Raw genomic sequence first — 23,185 nt, 5'->3', positions numbered from 1 at the left:
CCAGCACTACGTCATGTACAGATACACACATAATTTAAAATGTATACAAACAGCCAAGTAGTGGTAGCACATGCCTTTAATTCCAGCACTCAGGAAGCAGACTGACCAATCTCCATGAGTTTGAGGCCAGCCCAGTCTATACAGCAAGTTCCAGGACAGCTAGGATTACACAAAGAAACCATCTCAGATAGATAGATAGATAGATAGATAGATAGATAGATAGATAGATAGATAAATAGAGAGATAGACGGACAGATGATAGATAGATGGATAGATAGATGGATAGATGATAGATAGATGGACAGATAGAAGATAGATACATACATACAGATACATACATAGATACACAGATACATGCATAGATACATAGTCAAATACATAGATGATAGATACATACATGCATATACACACACACACACATACACACACAGATACATAGATGGATACATAGATAGATGATGACAAATGCATAGATAGATAATAGATAGATAGATAGATAGATAGATAGATAGATGATAGATAGATAGATAGATAGATAGATAGATAGATAGATAGATAGAATTAAATCCTGTCTTAAACTCTGAACTGGTTGCATACAGAAAAGACAAAAGGGAAAAGCATAATATTGACATAAGAATATGCCCCTTCGGCCACATTAGAATATTTCTATAAGATTCTATCGCAGCACTAGTGATGACCAGAAAGCCCAACCTGAAGTTCCCTTTGTTCACATAGATAGAAGATTGGCTCAATTAAGAGTGAATAAAATTACACAACAAAGCAAGGCTTGGTAGCACCTGCCTTTAATCCTAGAAGCAGAGGAAGCAGGCAGAACTCTGTGAGTTCAAGGTCACCCTGGCCTACAAAGTGAGTTCCAGGCTAGTGAAAAGCACAGTGAGAAAATATCCCAAATAAAACAATAAGAACTGCACAATGGAGTGACACACAGGTCTAAAACATGCAGCTTCTTCATCTACTAGGAAATAATTCAGCTATCCAATAAGCACGGCACAGCAGGGAAAATCTAAGTATATTCAGTAATGGCAGCTCAGTCTCCATGTGGGTTCCTGAGTAAAGAAAGCAGGGGCTGCCTCTGTCATAAACTCAGTTGCCTGCTCTTTGACCATTTGCCCCTGCAGTCTTGACAGGCCACAGAGGAAGAGGATCCTGGCAGTCCTGGTGAGACTTAACAAGCTATGGGCAGACAGCAAAGGAGGAGAACTCCCCCATTCAGTGGACTCAGGGAAGGGGATGGGGGAAAGAGGGAGGGAGGATGGGACTGGGAGGAGTTGAGGGAGGGACTGCAATCAGGATATATAATGAATAAATTGTGAAAAAATAAAAATTAAAAAAATAATAAAGGGAAAGAGTGGTCTCTGATTCTTGGGCTCTTTTCCTTCTGTTTGACTTGTCCAATGCTGACATGAGAGCTTTTGTTTTATTATGTTTTATTTTGTTATACTTTATTATCATCCGTTTGAAGCCTCTTCTAATGAGAGACAGAAAGGGCTGGATCTGGATGGGAGGAGCAGTGGGGAGGAACTGGGAGGAGTAGAGGGAGGAGAAACCAGAATGAGAATATATATTACATGAGAAAAGAATTTTCAATAAAAAGAAAAAGTAATAAATATTTCACATAAAAATAAAAACATTAGCTATATTTAAAAACAAAATGAAAGATGATACGTATTTATCTGCTCAATTTGTGCAAAGAGAAACAATATAAAGGAAAATCACCTTCTGAGAAGAAAGGGAAGGCAGCGGGTGAGGATGGCTAAGCTCTGTGCTCAGCTCTTTGTCTCTATACTACCTCCCATGCTGAAAGCAGGAGGGGCTGCAGAGACCATGCAGTGGTGAAGAGCCATCTGCTCTTGCTGAGGACCCTGAATAGTTCCCAGCACCCGCAGAGCGGCACACAACCATGTGTGACTCCAGGTCCCGGGAGTCCCACACCCTCTTCTGGCCTCTGTGGACACTGCACCCACGTGATACACAGACATACATGCCGACCAAGCACCTATAGTCATGAAATAAGTACAGCTATCCAGTAAGCACTGTACAGTAGGACAAACAGGAAATTAAATTAAATTAAAGGAAAGGTGACACATATTTCACAAGGATGGCCAGGTAAGAACTTCCGAAGGGGAAATCAAACAAAACAGCAGTCGCAGCTGGAATTTCAGATGACCCATGTGACCACACAGAAGGGGGGTCACTAAACCAACCAACTCTCAAGCTCCTTTTCCATACCTACCCTCGGGCTGCAAGCACAAGAAGCCGGGGATGACACGGAGTCCAATACATAGGTGCAGCTCTTTCTAAATTGTCTGGCGTGTGGGGGAAAGAGGAAACAGGTATCTCACCATCACAGAGGGGAAGCTGCAAAGATGGAGGAGACTATCGGGATCCTCAATGATGGCTCGATATGGAAAAACAGAGTTTCTAATGCACAGAGGTAGACGAAGGAAGCAGGATGCCCCAGCCCTGTCTACTGAGAGCACTGACGGTTACTTTATGTTTCAATTGACCCACCAGCTGAGCACCGCCTGCTTGACAAAACCTTTTTCTGGGTTTCTGCATGGGTATTTTGGGATAACATTAACAATTAATTTGTGCAGCAAATGAGTTTGCCTTCCATAATGAGTAGGCCTCATGTAATCAGTTGAATTTCTGAATATTAATATGTAAAAAAAGAAAACCCTCAACCCAGTTAAGAGCCTTCATCAGATACAGCCTTCAGCCTTGCTCTACAGGGTCAGCCCTTCCTGCCTGACCACCAGTAAGTACATCACCACGCCCTGAGGGCTGGCCCACACTCACTCAAGCCTCCATAAACACACAGATGCAGATGATGAAACAGACACGGCCATGGATATAGACAAAGACATACATAGCTCCTGTTGGTTCAGTTCTCTGGAGAACCCTGATTAACATAAGGGCCTAAAAGCAATTGTTACTGAGGGCAGTGTAACAATTATGCAAGGACCCACAGCCTGATTTCTAAACAGCATTCCAAGGAAGAGGAATTAGGATTCTTTGAAACACTAGCAGATTCCAAAGGTGGATAAGGCATGTACGGTGACTGCGGTGACTGCGGCACGCCTGCCAGAATGTAAACGCTGAAAGACTTCTGAGCCCCTGTCAAAAGGACATTAAAAGATCCAGGTAAGAGTCATGACTGTATGTTCAAACTTCTAAGTGAAGATATGAGAACTGAGATATTTGCAGACTCGAAATGTCACCCCACAACACAGACATTAATTATGGAGGGACAATCACCTGACAGTGAGGAAACCGGCCGGCATCATCACACCCAAGCGATGTGACCGTTAGCAGAACACCACAACACCACAGGCCTCCTGACGAGACGTGGGGGCGAGGCAGAGCTGCTGCAGAACAGACGCCAAAAGGCGCAACCCAAGTCTGAGAGTGAGGACGAGCCCACTCACCTCAGCAGCGGGCTACGTTGAAAGTTAGCTGCACAGTGGTCTTCCAAAATGCCTGGAAACAAAGCCTGAAAGTGTCCTAAGAGTGAGACACCACGGCGTACGAGCATAACACAGTGCCAAGAAAAGGAAGGATTTCCCTGTCCCAAAAGGACACAGGAAGCTTAGCAAAATCTGAAGCAAACTTCTAGTTATCTGTAATAGTTCCCTGATGTTTTATTGTAATTACATGTATTTTTAAGGTGCATACTAAAATATTTAGGAGACAAGGACTACAATATGTACAAATGGCTTTTAAATGGTTGGGGGGGGGGCGTAGTATTTCTTTATTGCTTTTTGAAGAGTATATGTGATGTTGGCAGAGTTACATGTACCTGTGACCTCACCACTCAGGAAGTAGAGGCCTTAGCCATACAACAAGATCCTGTCTCAAGACACCAAGGTCTGAGGTCTGGAAGTGGCTCAGCAGGTAAAGACTTACCCTGCCAGCATGAGGTCCTAAGTTCAGATCTCTCTGGGTGCCAAGTTATGAGACAAGGCACCCCAGCTGCCCAATCTTCATTCTGATACCCACAACTTCCTCTCAGACATATTCTCCACAGTTGGGGTGCATTAGATCTCCGTAGCTTTGTGGGATGACATTTAGCCCTACAATTTTTCAATCATTAAAAATATAAAAATAGGGATTGGAGAGATAGCTCAGAGGTTAAGAACACTTTTCTGTTCTTCCAAAAGTCCTGAGTTCAATTCCCAGCAACCACATGGTGGCTCATAACCATCTATAGTAAGATCTGGTGTGCAGGCAGAATGTTGTATAAATAATAAAAAAATAAATCTCAAAATATATATATATAAATGTCAGGCGCACGGCACACAGCTGTAATTCCAGCACTGAACCAATGAACTCCAGGTTCAGTGACAGAACCTGTCTCAAAAGTAAGGTGGAGAATGAGAAAGACACCCAGCATTGACATCTGGCCCCAACAAACACGCACATGTGTGCAAGTCCAGGGACACAGGTAAGCATGTGCATACACAAACACACACACACACACACTCCAAAACCCAGGCATGGAACAATGAACTAAACAGACAGCTCTCAAAAGAAGAAATATTAATGGCCAATGCAAATTAAAACTACTTTGAGATTCTTTCTCGCTCCTGTCAGACTGGCCTTCATAAAGAACACAAATGACAACAAATGGTGATGAGGATGTGGCAAACAGGAGCCTTTTGCCACTGCTGCCACGAGTGTGCGCTGTGGTGGCCACCATGGAAATCAGTCTGGAGGTTTCTACGAAACTAAAACTAAAATGACCCTGTGACACCGCTTCCGGCATACTCAAAGGACCCTCTACCTTCCGCGGAGATGCCTGCACATCTGTGTTCACTGCTGTTACATGTATAATTCAAGGAAACTGAATCAGCTGAGATGTCCATCCACAGATAAATAATGAGAACATGACACAGGCTCACACTGGAACCTTATTCAGCTGTGATGAATTCGCAGTCTGCAGGATCATGGGTGGACTGGTAAGCACATTCCATGAGGTGAGCCGTGCCACAGTCTCTCACTTCTGAACCCTAGCTTCTAGTAGACGTGGATACATGCATGTGTATGTGTGTGCTTAAGTGGATAGACATATGTAAGTGGATGTTAGGTGAGCAGAGGTCAGGAAACTTAGAAGTGGTTCTAGGAAAGGTGGAAGAGGGGAGCTTTAAGGGAGAGTGTGGAGAAGGCAACAGAAAACGAGTGATAGCAAAGTAAAAGGAGAATCCTGGGGACTGAAGGGTACAAGAGGGGAACTGGGAGATGAGAGGAGGAAAAAGAGGATTAAAAGTAAATACACCATGTGAAATTTTATAAGAAAAGTTGTTACTCTGTATGCCAACTGAACTAAAACAGGAAAAAGAAAGCCAAGAGCAAGAGGTCCAGCTCAGCGGTAGGCACTTGGCCAGCCATGTGCACAGCCCTGGGCGTGAGTCCTGGCACAGAAAACAACAAACGCAGGAACGGAGCTGATATTCGCAGACCATAAGGTAAAGACTCTATATGTGTAAGAATTCTTCAGATTCTTTTTGGTTACTGTTCTGTAACCCTCAAATTATTTCAAGATGAAGGCAACTTCAGTAAAACAGCAGCATTCGGGAGTTTTTCCGTATCACTCATGGCGCACCTGCACATTCACTCACTTCATAAAACCTAATGGAAAAGTCCACGCTATTGTTGTCCCGTGTCCCGCACCATCAAGGCTGCTCCCCTTCCATAGCACCCCCGCCCCCAGACTGAACAGCCTCTGGCGGCCTTCCTGGCTGCAGACTCTCCTCTGTGCCAGCCTTCACACATCTGCAAAACAAATCTGTCCCCTTAACTGCTGTGCCTGGTGTGAAGCGGTCAGGCCTCCTGGACTGTCACAGGGAGGCGGTCCTGCAGGCCGGAGGAGGCCCTGCCTCGTCAGCTCTGTGCCTCTCCAGAGCAACATTCAGATACACCTCTGCACTTACGTACTGGGCTCTGCCACCAGCCACCTGCAACACTTTCTTCCACAGGGCTTGGCTGGTCCGAGGAATCCCTGCCTGGCTTTAAAGCTGTACTTGGCTTTGCTTTGGCTGTACGGCATTCCTGACAGTGTGAGGATGGGCACCTTGGCCAACCTGAGTTCGCTGAGAGAACAGCTCACACCACAGTCACTGGGTGAATTACTTTTTATATTCTTAAAAAGTTCTCAGTGTTAATTAATATGAAGAATAGGACATACACACACACACTAAGAGCACACAGTACAGAATAAAGACATTAAGAAGTCTCCCCATAATGTTTTGCTGAAAAATGAAGAAAGCTACGAAAATTGTTTAAAAATTTTAAGTTGAATACACATCTTTCCAAGAGCATATACTTCTGCTAACTAAGTAATGCAGGACAGAACAAGTTATACACTTACTTCTTTATGTGATTCAAACTTAACATTTTAATTTCTACAGCTTTATAGTTAAGGACACTGTCTTAGGGTTTCTATTGCTGTGGAAGCTCTCAGTCATGGACAGAAACTCAAAGCAGGAACCTGAAGGCAGGAGCTGAAACAGCCACCATGGTGGGGTGCTGCTCACTGGCTTACTCCTCTTTTTGAGCCTGCTTTCTCATAGACTCCAGGACCACCAGCCCGAGACGGCTCCATCCACAATGGGCTGAGCCTTCCTACATCAATCACGAATTAAGAAAATGTACTATAGGCTTGCATGTGGACCAATCTGGTCGGATATTTTCTCAACTGAAATTGCCTCCTCCTAAATGATTCTAGATGATGTCAGGTTGACATAAAACTAGCAAGTACAGAGACTATTGTTCACAGGCTTTTAAATCATGAACTAAGGTGGAACTTAACACTGTAAGTAACAATAAGATAAAACTGAGGGCAGGGCTACTTTATATTTATAAAGGATAATAACCATCTTTTTGTCAAAGTGCTTTAAAAGACATGACTCCTGACTTTAAATTCAGCTCTGTTAAAAACCTAATCAGTCCTGAATCTTGCTGTCTTGGTTCTAAAACCAAACCCATTACGTATAATCTTGTATCAGAGAAGAAGTTAAAGGAAACATTATCATTGATAGCTGCCCTTCTCTCCACTGCATATAATACAGAAGATGGAATTATCTCAGTCTTAAAGCAGACATTCTAGAGTTATTACTGACACAATGATCTAAGTTAAAACTTCTCTGGAAAAAAAAAAAAATCCTACAACACAGAAATGTGTAAAGCCCTGAGAACAGAAACCAGCCTTGCCCCGGGAGGCTTCGCCAGCCTGCTGTTTCTCAAGCTTGCTGACGGCCAGTTTGTACCGATTCTCCCGTAACTTGCGGGGTTGACCTCTACCCACCATCTTGTCCTTCCTATATGTTCCTATCAGGGTTGACACGAACACTGAGCATCCACTAAATGATTGCTCCAGCAGGGCAGGGACAAAGCCAATTTCATGTATCATTGTGTCAGCCTCTCCCCCATGAGACCTGACCACTTACAACATACATGGAGCACAAGGTGGCTAAGACAAATAGCTGAGGTAGGCTGAAGAGGTTTTCTTTACCACATTTATTTGTTTGGGGGTAGAAGGAAGGTGCAGGCCACAGGGCACCTGTGGAGGTCAATGGACAACCTGTGGGAGTCAGCTCTCCTTCCGCCATATGGGTCTCACGAAGGATGGTCCCTGGGCTTACCTGCTGCACCCTCTCCCACTCCCTAGAGAATATGTTTAATGGCTAGTTTTTATAAGACTTTGCCTACGGTAAGAATCATGAAGGCATTTCTATTCCAGAACAAGAGTGGATAATTGGACTGCGCATGCCTAACACAGCCACAGGCCTACTTCCAGTATCATGAAATTTCACATCCTCGCCAGCATTTGCAGGGACAGAGACTCCAGCCACCACACACCAAGACAAGAGTCCACAAAGCTGGCAACCTTATCCCCGCCAGAAAGATGGAGATCCAATCACGGCATAGAAATGATATGGTAAATAGTATGTAATTGACCACTTAAAACATAGAAAGCATCGATTCCATAAAAAGTACACCTTAAAGAAAACACAAGCATCTAGGACATTCAGAAAACCAGAAGCTGACTGAGACTTGGACAGCCATCTAGTAATATCTCCTGTCAGTCCCCAAACCTACTACATAGCACCAAATCCTTGGTGACAAGCCCCTCGGCCAAGGCTTCTGAAGGAAACTAGAAACCTACTGTTTGATGACTGACTAATTAGAGACAAGGTCTCACTTTTATAAGCCTACCCATGTCTTACTTACAGAGGTCATACACAAAGACCTAACTAAATATGCACACCCGGAGCAGAGAACTGGAACACTGCGCTTCTCCCCACAGGAAAGGCACTGTCACAGAAGTTAATTGAATTCTTATCTGCCCTCCTATTTTTATCTCCACGATCTCTATTAACTGGCCTCTTTTCTCCTTCCTCTTTCTTTCTTCCTCTCACTTGCCCTTCTTTCCTTAGGCTGAATTGCTTTTCCTACTAGAAGCCAAAGCCACCTGCCTACTGTTCTGCCACCATTTTCCACAGAACACCATACTCACTAACCACTACCAATGTCTAACTGTCACTTCCTTGTCTGCAGCTAGCCGAGATGCTTAGACTCTTAGGAACTATGCACGTCATTGTCTGGGCCAAAAAGAAACTCTAACTCAGATTAAGATTACCTTGGAGTTGGGCATGGTGTCACACATCTATAATCCTAGCACTTGGGAGGCAGAGACAGGATAAGGCCTCTAGGCTACCGCATGAGGTGGAGCTTAGTCTAAGCAACATGAGAAAAGGTCTTTTTTAAGAGACAGAGAGAGAGAGAGGACTGTGAATTTCAACCGCACATGGTGATGTACCCTATAATCTAAGCAACCAGAAGGGGGAGGGAAGAAGGCCCAAACAGGGAGTAGCCTGGGCTAACAGCAATCTCCAAGACAGCATGGCCTATAGGGTAAGCCCTGTCTCAAAATAAATAGCAAACATCCAAAAAGACAGTTGACTTTGTTTAAATAATACAGAAAAACATGTCACCGTCTTATTACTTTCCTACAAGTATCTTCCTAAAAACTCCAAATAATGAAAACAATTTTCCTGGTAAAATGGGGACAGTGAACTACAAAAAGTTACAAGCCCTGGTGCTGAACACCGACAGGATCTAGATCACCTAAGAGACAAACCGCTGGGCAGGTCTGTGAGAGAATCTCTGGACTGGGTTTACTAAGGTGGAAAACACATGCTTAAATGTGGCATCACCAGTCCATGGGCCGGGGTCCAGGCCTGCAGAGACATGAGCTGGGTACCAGCTTCACCTCTGCCTCCTGACTGCCAATACAATCTGACCAAACAGGAACAGAGAGCAAAACAAACTCACAAAAAATACAGCCTCAAGCCCTAACCCAGCAAATACATTGAGTGTAATAATCTGAATATACTGAGAGAACCAACGGAGTAGTCAAGAAACACGAGCTGACTGCAGGCTGCCTACAGCAAATGTAATAACCTGTATGGTTCTGTGGGTTTACCCAGAGCCTCACACACACGAGGCCATCACACCACTGACCTATAGGCAAGCCTCGTTTCTTTCTTCTTTTAAGTCTGCGACAGAGCTAAGCTGGCCCTGAATTTACTCTGTAGCTCCAGCACAGCTCAAACTTAGATTCTGCCTCAGTCTCCTGAGTAAGTGAGATTATAACACACACCACTTACCCAAAATTAAGCAGAGTAACTACAGAGGCAGGCTGCAAGTAAAAGAATAAAAATGAAAAAGCATGTAAACAGTAACCAAAGGGATACAGGATGACCTCAACAATATGTAAGCTGACTTCAGAACAGAGAAAATATCAGAGAAGTACATCACTCACTTAATGAGTGCTGATCGGTGAAGACACAGCACACCTGAACATGTGTCCAACAAACAGCAAAGCTGGAAAACACTGCAAAAACAGAACTGAAAAGGTAACCAACAGTCAGAGCTAGAGACTCAACAGACAGAGGCCTCCCTTTCCTCCTCACCCCACCCCACCCCACTTCCTCCACCTCTCCTTCCTTCTTCTCTCCCTCTCCCATTCTACTTCTCCCATCTCCATCACTTGTATCCTAGCCCCTCAAAAGTTCATAAAGCAGAAAATCAACAACAGAGAACCCAACAGCTGCAGATCAAGGCACAGTTCCTCATCCACCCTTACGGAGCAGTGGATCAAATAGAAGAATGCACTTAGCTTTCAAAGTGTCCCTGGGTCATATCCCAAGACCACCCCAACTTAGGACAACTGTAATCAGGCTGAATCCTCTCTCTAATCACAATGCATCCAAACTAGAAATCAGTAACCAAGACGCAAGGGAAATAAATTTTCAACCATTGCAAAACTAATGAGCAGCTTCCAACTAACCTCCAGGAAGATTGTGACCAAGGAAGGGGGTAAAGGTAAAATCCACTGGAAAAACTAAACAGCAACAGTCGGCCTCCATCCAACTCTGAGCTTATGTATGACTGGGCTCTCATTAACAAATTCCCTTGGGCACATATCCCCTTGCTGGTTAAGCAGGCATTCTTGATAATTGAATAGGATAAAACATGGGTTCTTTTTTTTTTTTTTAGTTCAGTTCTGGTGTTAGGGTACAGTTCAGTGGCAGAACACGTATTTGCCCTGAGTTCAAGCCTCTGCACTGTCATGTCAGTTCTTCTATTACCAGAGCCCCTGAATCACATGACATAGTAATGAACGCATATGGGTGGGTGTGTCACCAACACTTCCCTCCACCAGCCTGTGATCCATGCTCAAATGTCACCAAAGCAACTTAAGTGCCGACAAGAGCCTGCACAAGACAAATGCTATAAACCGAATGCCTGTGACCTCTCGAAAGTCCTAATCTTCAATGTGACGTCTGAGGTGATGGGCCTCTTGTAGGTGACTAGGTCCTGAGGACAGGACCAGCACCTTCCTGAGAGAGATGTCTAAATCCTATAACAGCTCCGACCTCTACACTCCTAGCCACAGCCATATGGGAAGCAAAGATAGAAGACCTCCAAGTTCAAAGCCTACTTGGGCTGCAAAGCAGGCTCAAGGCCAGCCTGAGAACTTAATGACACTTTCTCACGTTTTAAAATGTAAAGAAGGCCAGGATACAGTTCAGAGAGAGAGAGTATCTGACCTGGCCATGCATGTCTAAGCCCCAGAATTCAATGCCCCGTGCCACAAGAGAGAGCTCCAAAGCCCCTTCCTGGCCACCTCCAGGCAAGGCCACACCAGCAGATGCGATTCTATGAATCACCCCAGACAGCAAACTTGACACTGCTTTATCTTAGACCTTCCTACCTTTAAAAGTATCAGAAATAAGTCTGCATTGCTTATAACTCCCCCAGAATGTAGCCTGAACAAACAAACTAGATATAAATAGCAGCCTGAACAAACAAAAACAGATGTTAATTATAAACATTTTTCTCCTACCAAACTTATTTTTTCTAGAGCATCTGATCTCAAGGAAGTATTAGGGGGAAAAAAACAAATATCTGCTTACATGACTCACACTAAGATATGAGTAACTGCTGGGCTAGAACAGTCCCAAGGTACAAAGGCACCCCACTCAAAGGGCACTAACAGAAACTGGGTGTGCAGAAGAGAATCTGAGTGTTCCCATCTGCTCAACACAGTGGCCCCAGGGCCTAACACATGCTGGCCTGGCAGGTCTTGAGTATTTAGAATGTAAATGGCACACAAAGCCCAAGTCACACAGCACTAATAGCGGCTTTCTTCTTGCTGCATACCCAGACCTGAAGGGGCTTTGTTATTGTCCCACAGGGAGGAGACATGAGCATGATATCTGGATAAAGACAAGACAAGCCCCAACCACATTTGTAAAAACTGCACTTGTCTTCTCAGCCGCCAAAAAGCCCACTCCTGTCTCCTGAGTGCTCCAGCGCATCCATGGAGATGCTATCTCCTGGGCCCCAGGGTCTGTCCTCTCAGATTAAGACAAGAAGACTTAAGAGGACTGAAGTGCATTTTAAGGGAACTAAGAGGAATTCTGACTCAGCTGGGTCTCATGAAGGAAATGGGTCTGCTTCCCTTTGGCTGAACCCCTAGGCTTCAGAAGAGACTCAGATTCCATTCAAGTGTTCACTTCCCCTCTTGGTTTAGTATCTCCTTCCTTTCCTCAGCATGGGGGCCACGTTAGTACCTACCCCATCACCTCTAAGTGCCAATAATGTGTTCCAGAGTGCTGGAGGGCCGGTCCTGTGAGGAGTAAGTAGCAGGCACGTACAATGTTCCAAGCTTAACTCATAGACTCTCCAACATGGCAAACTCAAAAACAGCGAAGGACTTGCCACGCAAACCCCAGCCAACTGAGAACTCTGACAAATGTCATAGACATCTCCTCATCGAGAGAAAAGGGTTACTCTGGCTTCGTGTTGGAGGCTGCAACCCACTAATGGAGGCCCCTCCTCTTAAGCACGGTGGGTGAGGTAGCATGTTATGGCAGGCAACCAGAGGAGAATTGTCCTCTCCTCACCAGGCAGACTCCTTCAGGACTTGCCTCCAGTGGCCCAAAGAACACACCACTAAAGCCCAGCGCTTAAGGTTTCCACCTCCTCTCAACACCGCCGGGCTGGGACTCTGCTTCTGACACATGGGCCTCTGATGGACATGTCACACCCAAGCCTTCGCCCACTGTGCCCAGGGCTGAAGAAGACGAAAGACACCCAAACTACAGCAAGCTGGGGAAAGCAGATTCTGTCTTGTTTTTAAGCAATAGGAAGAAGGGGAGGAAGGCAATGGGACGTGGCTGGGCAAAAGGCAGTTTAATGACGATGCTACTTAACAGTAGACACAACCGCAGACCGGCAATGGGCTTGCAAGCTGAAGAACAGGAAGAGAAGGAGAACCTCTACAAGTTGCTGCTAGTGCTAATCGTGGTTATATATGCAAACAGCTTACATTTCATGCCAATTACTATGCAAAATAATAAATCTGCATGTTATAAATCATGTCAGACTGATGTGTTTTGTGCTTTAGTTTCTATAACCACAAACTGTGCTCCCAGCCCTCTCTTGGCAGCCTCCTTCCTGGTCAATTACAAAGCTGCAAAGCAACAGGGTTACTCCCTTACAACTCTAAGCACCCCAAGTCACCACGCTTGCCAGTTCAGGCCAGTAATTTGGAATGCGAATGCTCAGCTGGTCTGCCCTACAACCACAGTATTTTAGTCTTTCCCAAGTTACCCCCCATCTCAACAGTTTTCTGTCACTTCCCAGTTAACGAAGAACAAATGAGCTCTGAACAGGCAATATCCAAACCAAAGCTTCTGCTTGCTTGTTCAATCGTCTGAGATTGGATCTCACTGTACAGCCCAAGCTAGCCTGTAACCCACTATGCCTCTCCAGCTTCCCTTAAACTCAATGGCAATCCTCCTGTCTCAGTCTCCCAAGCGCTAGGATTACAGGCATAAGCAAAGCCCAAACTCTTAAAAACCTAGCTTTGAAAACATGCTCAAATTAATTCATAACTAAAGAAACTGCCAACAGGTAGACAAAGATCAAATAATTTGATTACACACTTAATGCTGCAATACCACTCTTCTGAGACATCCCTTGTCAATACGCAAACTGCTACCTCCGTGGAGGGAAATTCAGCAATATCTCCAAAGATTAGAACCAAGAATCTCATGATGGTTACTCTTGGCTGTCTACTTAACTATATCTGGAATCAACTTTAGACACAAGTCACCTCAACAATATCTAAGGGAATTTCTTAGCCAGATCATGCAAAGCAAAAAGACCCCGCCTAACTCTAGGCAGCACATTCTGGTGGCATGGAAAAGGACGTGAAGGAAGGAAACTGCTTTTTGCCTGCTTGCACTCACTGCTGATGGCAAGTTTATCTATCCTGCTGCTGTGGCACTCCTTCCACATTCTAGAACCAACTTCTTTGGGATTCTAGCCTAGACTGAAGACCAGCAGCTCTCCAGGACTCCTTCAGGCTTTGAGTACAGGAATGGGACCACTTAGACAGCCAGTGTCATGTACTGAGTAACTGTGAGACAGCCATTGCTGGGGCTGCCCGGACTGCATGCTGTAAAACAATCTTAAATCCCCTTTGAGTAACTGTACTCATTCTATCAGCTCTGCTCCTTTAAAGAACCCTCACTAGAAGAGATCTAAAATCCAGTTTCTACAAATATTCTGGCATATGCTTTCCCTCTCCATTATCTGTGGAATAACAAAAAAGGAATTAGTTACAGTATTATTCTAACAACCAAAACCAGTAAATTTTTAATAAGAGTAAGTCCTTATTCAGCATTAGAATCGTGGCAGATGATCCCCTAAGCATCTCACACATTTTCTCATTTAATCTTCCCATAACTCTTATGAGGTGAGGGCCAGGGGGGAAAAAGACCAGGGAAAAGTAATCCAAGATCACATTGCTAGGGCAGAAATAGGGTTTGAACCTATATGATCAAGCTCTCAGATCTACTCTCTTAACTATTATAACTTACTAAATCACCTAAGTATATATGAAATGGCAAAGATGACATAAAATAAGCAGAATGTTTAATTCCAGAAGTATCAAGATTTGTCGAAGCTACACCCATCGCACGGTTGGGCTCATGAGGAAAGGCTCAGACACAAACATTCAGGGGTGTCCTGGGGGCTTCATAAGTCTTAGGGTCATCAGAAGACACAAGGCTGAGCCCAGAGAAAAGCAGTATCGCAACCTAGTATTCCAGAAAGGATCCTGGGCCAGAAAAAGGGGAGCAAGTGGAAAAACAGATGATGTCCAAATAAAGTCTGAAGTTTAGTCACCAGTAACAGGCCAGTGCCAGTTCTGACTAACCTACCATTGTAAGACATGGCCAGAGGAAACTGAAACTGGAGAGGTACATATAGGGGACACTCCAGAACCAGAACCAGAGGCTGGGGACCTGGCTCAGTGACAGAGCACTTACCCATAGGAGGCAAGGCAGACAACTGTTCTGTATGAGGTGCTGAATTTGAGCTCCAACACCAAACAGTCAGACAGAGATAATCTCTCTCTCTCTGTCTCTCTCTCTCTCTCTCTCACACACACACACACACACACTTTTAAAAGACGATGCTAGGGGGGTGGTGTACACTTTTAGTCTCAGTATGTGGTAGCCTAAGGCAGGAAAATCATGTGACCCCAATGCAGCTCATAGGCAGCCTGGCCAACATGGCAAGGCCTGTCTCAAAAAATATATAAATAATCCAAGTGCAGTGGCTTATACCAATAATCTTAGTCCTTGAGAGGTAGAGGCAGGGGGATTTGAAGTTGAATATCATCTTCAGCTACACAGAGTTCCCGATAAGCCTCGGCTACAGGAGACTTTGTCTCAGATGAAAACAGTAAAAGCAGGGAGATGGGAAGAGAAGGGAAAGGAGAAAAGGGGAAAAGAGAGAGGGGGGGAGTGGTAGGAAGAGGGGAGAGGAGAGGTAAGAAGAGAGTGGGTGAAGGAGAAGAACAAAGCTGTTCATATGTCCCAGCAGGAGAAAAAAGAAGCCAAGGTTCACAGTGTGCACACTGACCCGGAACACAGTGCGGGCACAAGTACCCAGGTATCTTTTATGTCAACAGGATAAGATAGCACAAATGCAGAAAACAGACACCTCTGGAAGGGCGGCACCTGAACCTGCCAAGACTGGCAGCTTCACAGAGGACTGTGTTCAAGGGACAGAATAAGAAGTCTTCGTGTGTCTTCTTGCCTCTTATAAACTGAAATGTATGTGTTCATTACCTAATCAAAAACACAATTAACTTTTATAATGAAAAGGACTTGGACTGAGATAAACTGTAAAAGCAATGTGGGGATTGGGAAAGATTAGAATTCAAAGAGCATAGAAGAATCCGGGTCTCCTCTGCTGCCTCCCGCCACTGTCCTCACCATCACTCCTCCTTAAATGTACTTGGATCCCAGCTGGGTCGGTCTGCTTGCCAGCGAGCGCACTGTCAGCCTCTTCCTCAAACTGGCCTCTCTCCCTGGAAAATCTAAACTTACAAGCCTCCCACCTATTGTGTTTTTAGCATGCTGTGTATCTTATCTGCACCGGGGACAGCAAGTACCAATGCTCACGCTGCTGCAACTCCCACATCTGACAAGCCCTGCTCAGTGCTCAGTAGCCGTCCCACTAAATGCAGCTGCCACCACCAAGCTGACCTATTGAACAAAACCTCGTCACCCTACCTGGCCGAGTCTGCCTGCCTCCATGTCCTCCTCCACAAGCTCCTGTGTATGTATTTACACCACCTTTGGCTCTCATGGACTAAGGATGTAAGAATGTTATAAACTATCAAAAATGTAAGGCAAGGAACCAAGCTAGAAGCTGTTCAGCATGAGACCTTACCAGGCCACCCTGGGATGAGTCTGAAATCTAGCTTTGGCTTTTGGAGCAGCAGAAGAGTTTGGAAACTCTGTCCACAGAGAACAGTGCTTGAAGGAGACTTATTATATAAAGCAAAGCAACTACTCCAAAATAACCAAAACGATACCCATTCACCTCTTCAAAGAATGGCAGTTCCTGTCAGGGTTCCTCAGGAGACTGTTGACACTTGACCAAAGCCCAGCTCAACACATTGATTTTTACAAAGAACAGACACAAGCTTTGACAGCCCTCTGTCACTATACTTGGCCTCCCAACTAAAGTATAAACTCTCTGAAGACAAGTTCCAGCTCTTCAAACCCACAGTTCCAATGTGCTTGGCATGTGAGAGGGAAAGAGAAAGAAAGAGACTTGCTCACTGAAAATCTGCATGGTGCAACTAAGCTCACCCTGGCAAAAGTCCCTCTAACCTCAACACTGCCATTTCCACCCCCATTATGTAGACGCTGAAACTGCCACAGTTTCCCAATCCTTTTGTGGGATTATTAGGCATCAGTTTTATTTGTGATCTTCCAATACCATTTTTAGTTTTGCATATCCCTAACTCAAAGCTTGCCAAGATATGCAATCAATGAAACTGAAAGGGAAGCTCCCACTCCAGCAATCCCTATTAAAGGAAAAACAATGTTACCATCTTTCAAGAATATAATCAATAGCTCTTTACAAACCAGCTGACAAGCGCAGGCTCCTTTCTAAACCACTCTGCAGGGCCAGAGAAGACAGGGAATTCTAATGCAGATTTTCTCCACTTCTTTCCAAGAATCTGCAGTTTCTGCAAATCCCGAACTTCGAGGGACTTGTCCTGCCCGGGTCTTACCACACATACACACGTATACATACACTGAAAGAGTGAAAGAGAAGACTGGGCCTTCCACTGGAACCTCCACCCCACCCTCCCTACCTAAGTGAACTGAAAATGGAATGAGTACTAAGTAATAAATTATGTAGGTAAAACGATCATGAGCAAAACAAAGTATTAAGAAAAAGACCACTCCTAAGCACAGACATCAGTGCACATTAACAATTCTCCATCTGTATTTTATTCATGGAAATCATTAATAAATAAGCAGTCTCCTTTGACCCTGGATGAGCTTCTTGCACATCAGTATTTCAGTTTCCAGTACCCTCTATACTTAACTCCCTGCACTCGAGGGCTTGCTATCCCCCACCCCAAGAGGGGATAGCTGTAATGAATGAAAAGACCTGGCCAGGGATTGGCAGATGGGGAAGAGACAGGCTCTCTTGCTTATAAGGATCTGAGCAGGTAGGTGACATAGCCAAGGTCAAAGGTTAGCAAAGGTGATACAGACTACAATTCTGATGTAGGCCTACAGTTCATCTTGCTGACCCAAGGAACCTGAATGTTGGTCAGAAATTATTTGCAAAAAAAGAAAAAGGAAAGAGAAGAGAAAGTTCCAATCAAGGCCAGGTGCTACGTTAATCAAATAGATAACAGATAACAGATAGCACAGGACTAACCCAGCTCTGTGCATTCTACTGTCCTCTACTTTCCTGCCTCAAAAGACTTAAGTGTTTGGAAAGAAATGTCTGCCAGAATTAGAGTCTGGATAGCCTAGCAGTTCTTACAAAGCTTTCCAACTCAGTGGAGGCCAGCCAAGCGCCACTCTATCCGCTTAACTTTGCTCTTCCTGAGCTAACACATAATCCTGACAGCCACAGTAACACATTACATCTGAAAAGCACATGACAGATTATTACTAGGTAATTTTAATTTTTTTTCTTTACTTCATATTGTTTTCTCCCCCCCCCCGCCCCCCGGGGTGGGGACGCACCTGCCAAGCTATACTTGCGGAGGTCATAGACAGCTTGTGGGAGCTGGTTTTTCTCCTCACACCAGGTGGGTCTCAGGGATTGAACTCAGGACATGAGCCTCGGCATCAAGCACCTTCACCCACCGAAAAATCTCAGCACCCCCCCCCCTTTCCATGAGATAGAGTGTCATGTACACCAGGCTGACCTCAACCTTCCTCTGCAGCCCAGGACAGAACTTCTGGTCTTTACGCCTCCACCTCCCAAGTGCTGATGTTACAGGCTTGTGCTGCCACTGCTGCTTGGTGTACGTAGGGCAGGGGTTTGAACCGGGGCTATCACATCTGTTAGGCAAGCGGGCTACCAACTTAACCATATCTCTACTCTCTTTAACTTTTACTAGATGCAGCTACTTCGTTTTCTCATATTTGACCCCATCTCTCGTTGAACATTCCCAGATCCTGTGAGCAGAAATTATTGAACTGTATGATGAGTCAGAAGATTCTAGAGGAGTAAGAAGCCCACCTCTGATTCACAGGCAGTAAATATACATGTAAGCTTACACTATCCTTCTCTATGAGAAAAGCCACTATGACCCTACATACTGGTTAATCATCAACCTTGGTCAACTCGTAAAGTGTAACAGAAAACAAGTCAGGAACCTGATAGCACAAAGAGAATGGGGGAAATCGGAAAGGTCATCTCAGGGTGCTCTGTTCCCCAGGGGTGTCGGGTGATAGCTACCACATATTGACAAGACAGGTGTCTGTATCCACCCCAGAGCTTGGAAACAGAGAAAGTGCCCCCACCACTCTCCGAAGGCTCTGTTTAATCTGGAAGCCAAAATCAGGCAAGGACAAACTGAAAAGGCAGCGTGAACATTAGGTGTATCACGTGTGACCACAGATTCGGAAGTCTTACTACATCTGACTGGTCCCATCGGTGAAAGAAAAGCTGCTGTGACTGCCCTGCTCTGTATGTGTAGGGCAGGTCACGCGAATGTGTTGACATGCACAACAAGTGCACAGACACAGGTGTGGACGTGTGATGCCTGCAGAGATGAAGGCGGGAAAGAGACAAGAAGTGAAGGGAGACATTCAGCTTCTGCTCTCCATTCTCACTACTCTTTCAGTTCTCAGAACTAGCTTGTTCTATAGCTGACAAATAAAAATATATACTAAAAGCAGAGCCCAATTATTCACTTTCTGCAGCTGCTCATCCACTCACACGCTCATTCACTCATTCAGCAGATACTCAGGGTCCAACTCCTGGTGTGTCCACCGGGTAAAGGCGGTGACAATCAGGCCAGTCAGTAGGCTCTCAAGCAGACTGTGCACTTCCATAAGACATGGTACAGAGGGATATCAGCCAACTTCTGATTTTCATCCATGCCACACTTTCTAAATCTTATTTTTAAAAAATTAGGTTCTGTTCTAGTTAATAAATATATTTGTACTCATTTGCTTGACAAATGCCAGTCCCTGCCTATGTGTGAGGCACCACACTACACAACGGACTTGCCATGAAGAATAAATACTGTCCCCACCCAGCTTCTAAGGGGCTGGGAATTCTCCACACATCAGTTTTAAGGGATACATAAAAGCTGGAATTAGATCCCAAACTTTGAAGTGAAACCACACCCTCCAAAATAAAATTTAATTCCAGTTTAACCCAGAGAAATAAAATTAATCCTTGTATAAAATCATTCAATTATTTTAGCCCTGAAGGGAATAAATTAATGGGAAAATAGAAGCCACTGAATTTACAGGCTAACAGTCTGAGAGAGTGCCCATGGGGTTCTAGGATCAGGTAGGCATGAAGAACCAAGTACCAGATAGAACCGTGACTCTGTTTCCCCATCTGAAATAAGGAAGCCACAACTTCCCTCCATTAGGGTGGGAGAACACAATTTATCTTTAGAAGCATAACAAAATCTGGTAACGAAGCACTGTGCTCATACACTTGCTTCCTTATATCTGGTTTAATTCTCCCCCACACACTACTTTGTCATTTATTAACCAAGCAAAATGGAATATCTGCATGCCTCACCAAGCAGAAGAATGCAGGAAGTAAAGTCAAAAGACAGAAGTCCATACTCACACCCTCTCTAACTATAATGTTTAAAAACAAGCAAATGATAGAACCTCTCTGAACCTACCAGTAAACTACATATAACCTACCTTCTAGGACAATTTAGGGATCAGAAATGAAAGAACCTGTGAAGGCATAAACTATAAATATTTCTCCAAAGAAAACATGCAAATACTAATAGAAACATTAAAAGGAGAGATGCAAATAGAATCATATTACCTGACAGCCATTAGAATTGATAGGGCTCATCAAAAACAAAAACATCCCCAGGAAAGATACAGAAAAGGTGAAACCTTGGGGATACGGGCTCCGCTGGAAAAATGTCTGCACGTGTAAGAGTCTGAACGCCATCACCAATACCACATCAAAACTAAATTAACTGAAGAAAACAGAACCTTCATGCTTTTTTGATGAGAATGCCACTGTAGAGAAGCTACGGCAAAGAGCATAAAGGTCCCTCAAAAAGCTACATTCACCATGTGACCAGGAATTCCACACAGAGGTACAGTCTCAACAGAAATGAAAACATGGCCATAAAATACCTGAAAATGATTATGTACCACAGCATTATACAAAACAGTCTAAGAAAAGATAACCCAAATGAGCAACACTTAAATTAATACATTTCAGTATATCCATACAATGGAATATTAGTCTGCCATAAAAACAGTACATACATAAGGTAGATGAACACTGGTGAAAAACTAAGGCATTAAGGAGTACATGATTCCATCTGTGTCATGTCCAGAAAAGGCAAACAAACCCACAGAGACACAGAGTATTTGTGCAGGCCTAGAATTGGCTGTGATGTGAATATACAAAAACTCCAAAACTGTGCACTGTAAGAGTGACCATGCATGAGATATAGGTGTCAAACAAGGCTACTACAGAAATCTAAGTTTCCACTCCTTTTCATTCAAACATGCCCTGTTCCTCTGATCTTAATTAGGCTTCTGTTACTCTGATACCACACTGACCAAAACTGACCCGAGGAAGAAAGGATTTCTCTCTCTTCAGAAGGTACAGTCCACCAGCAGGGAAGCCAGGGCAGCAACTCAAGGCAGGAACTGAAGCGAAGGCCACGGAGGAGTACTGCTCACTGGCTTGTGTCCACGGCTTGCTCAATTTGCTTTCTTAGACAAGCTAAGACCACTAGCCCACAGTGATCGGGGCTCTCCCACACCCACCACTAACCCAGAAAATCCCCCACAGACTTAGCTACAATAGGCCAATCTGATGAAGGCAATTCCTTGAGATTCCCTCTTCCCAGGTATCTTGAAATGACAGAAACCAACCAGCACAATAGTAAAGGGCCTAACTTCCCTGTTTGCTTGCAGGAACTAACAAAGCATTTGAAGTTGGATATTACAAATGAATGCTGTTTTTAATAAAGTGAACTTTATTAAAAGAGAAACCGCACAAATCTACTCTAATCTTGTTCCAAAAACAGAAACACAAACAAAAAACAAAAACAAAAAAACACCTTACCAGACTGTTTGTTCTAAGTGAATCGTTATAGAATACACATGTATATACATATATGTACATCAAAATGTGATATTTTTTCTTGATTTTTCAGATACGTCATTAGTAAGCTCACCTGTTTAAAATACCTATAGGAACCTGATAATCAACTGAAACCCAGGTAGACCTGAAACCCAGGTAGACCCAACTTTCTGTCCTCCTTATATGTTCTGCATTCTAATCTCTTCCATGGACTAGTCCAAGGCTCATTCACAGTGGTTAAAATACTGGTAAACTCTTATCTCATAGAGCAGGGCCAATTTTTAAGGTTAAATTTGATCTGGAATGTCTGAATACATATTCAGCAAAATTACTTCCTGGAATTTGGGATATAAAAACAATCAATAGAGAAGTGTAAATGCTTTGTGATTCCTTTGGAGTTTTTCTTGTTGTCATTGTTTGTCATAGGGTAAAGGCTGCCGTCAAGTTCTGTCCACAAAAAGTATTATGTATAAAGGCTTCCTGGTTCTAGAACAAAGAAAGTATTTTATTGCCTAAAGCAAAAGAAAAATATTTTCCTTCCATTTAGTATTGTTATACTAAAATAGCAGACCAATGAAACCAGCTAGGTGTGACAAGACCCAAGGTTTGTAAACAAAGATAAATTGTTCTTTATTGTGATTTCATCCTGGATGGGGGTAGATCCATCCCCCTAAAAAAATAAAATTGTTCGAACCAAAGAAAACCACGGGGATTTTGCAACATGGGGGTACCCTGAGTGACAATTTTAATGTAAGAGCTTGTCAAACTGCTGGCAGGCTTGGTGGGTTGTGCTGGAAACGGACAAACCTGAAGACAGCAAGGACCTGTCAAACAGCAGCTGTCTGCTTATTCCCACAGCAGCCCTCCCAACTTCTCTGGGTGAGGGCCATGTGTGAGAGGATGTCAAAGCATGGGGAGCCACGGGGCTGTCAGTGTCTGCACGCCCCAGGCGCAGGCAGGGTGAACCCACCATCCCCTCCGGAGCTCAGCACACTGCGACTGTCCTTCCTTCTGGGGGACACCGGATAACCCAGGTCCTTGCACCCCGGTCAAGTATCTCGGGCCTCCCTTTGTGGCTGTCTACGGCTGGAAGGGCTGTGACCGGCCCGCAGGCCCCGGAGAAGCCGAGCCCTCCGGGCAAACCCGGAGCTCGGGCCCTGCAGCCCGCGTCCCGCACCGGCGGCCACGGGCGCACACAAAGGAGCGGGCCGGGACGCGGGGACGCGGGGGCTTGCGCGGGACGCCGGGGAGAGGGGAGGAAAGGGACCCCCGTGAATCCAGGCTGACACGCAAACCTGTTGCTGGATTCGGGGCCCGGGGACCCCGCCAGGACGCGGGCGCGACGGGTGCGGGGCCGAGGCCGAGGCGGCGGGAGCGGGGAGGGCCCGCGGGGCTCGCACCTCGGGCGCTTTGTCTGCGGCGGGCGCGGACCGGCCGGCGG

At 44.8% G+C, this 23,185-nt stretch overlaps 1 protein-coding gene across 2 annotated transcripts in view; it reads right to left on the bottom strand.

Annotated features, from left to right (window-relative positions):
- Positions 1-23,185, bottom strand: part of Sestd1 (SEC14 and spectrin domain containing 1) — a 93,452-nt gene that overhangs the window by 69,583 nt on the left and 684 nt on the right. The window lies entirely within an intron of this gene.

The sequence above is a fragment of the Psammomys obesus genome, unplaced genomic scaffold, assembly GCF_907164565.1.
Source record: "Psammomys obesus unplaced genomic scaffold, mPsaObe1.curated_primary_1811, whole genome shotgun sequence".
NCBI classification, from domain to species: Eukaryota; Metazoa; Chordata; class Mammalia; order Rodentia; family Muridae; genus Psammomys; species Psammomys obesus.
The sequence above is the reverse complement of the archived record's forward strand: the minus strand, read 5'-3'. Positions and strand labels throughout refer to the sequence as shown.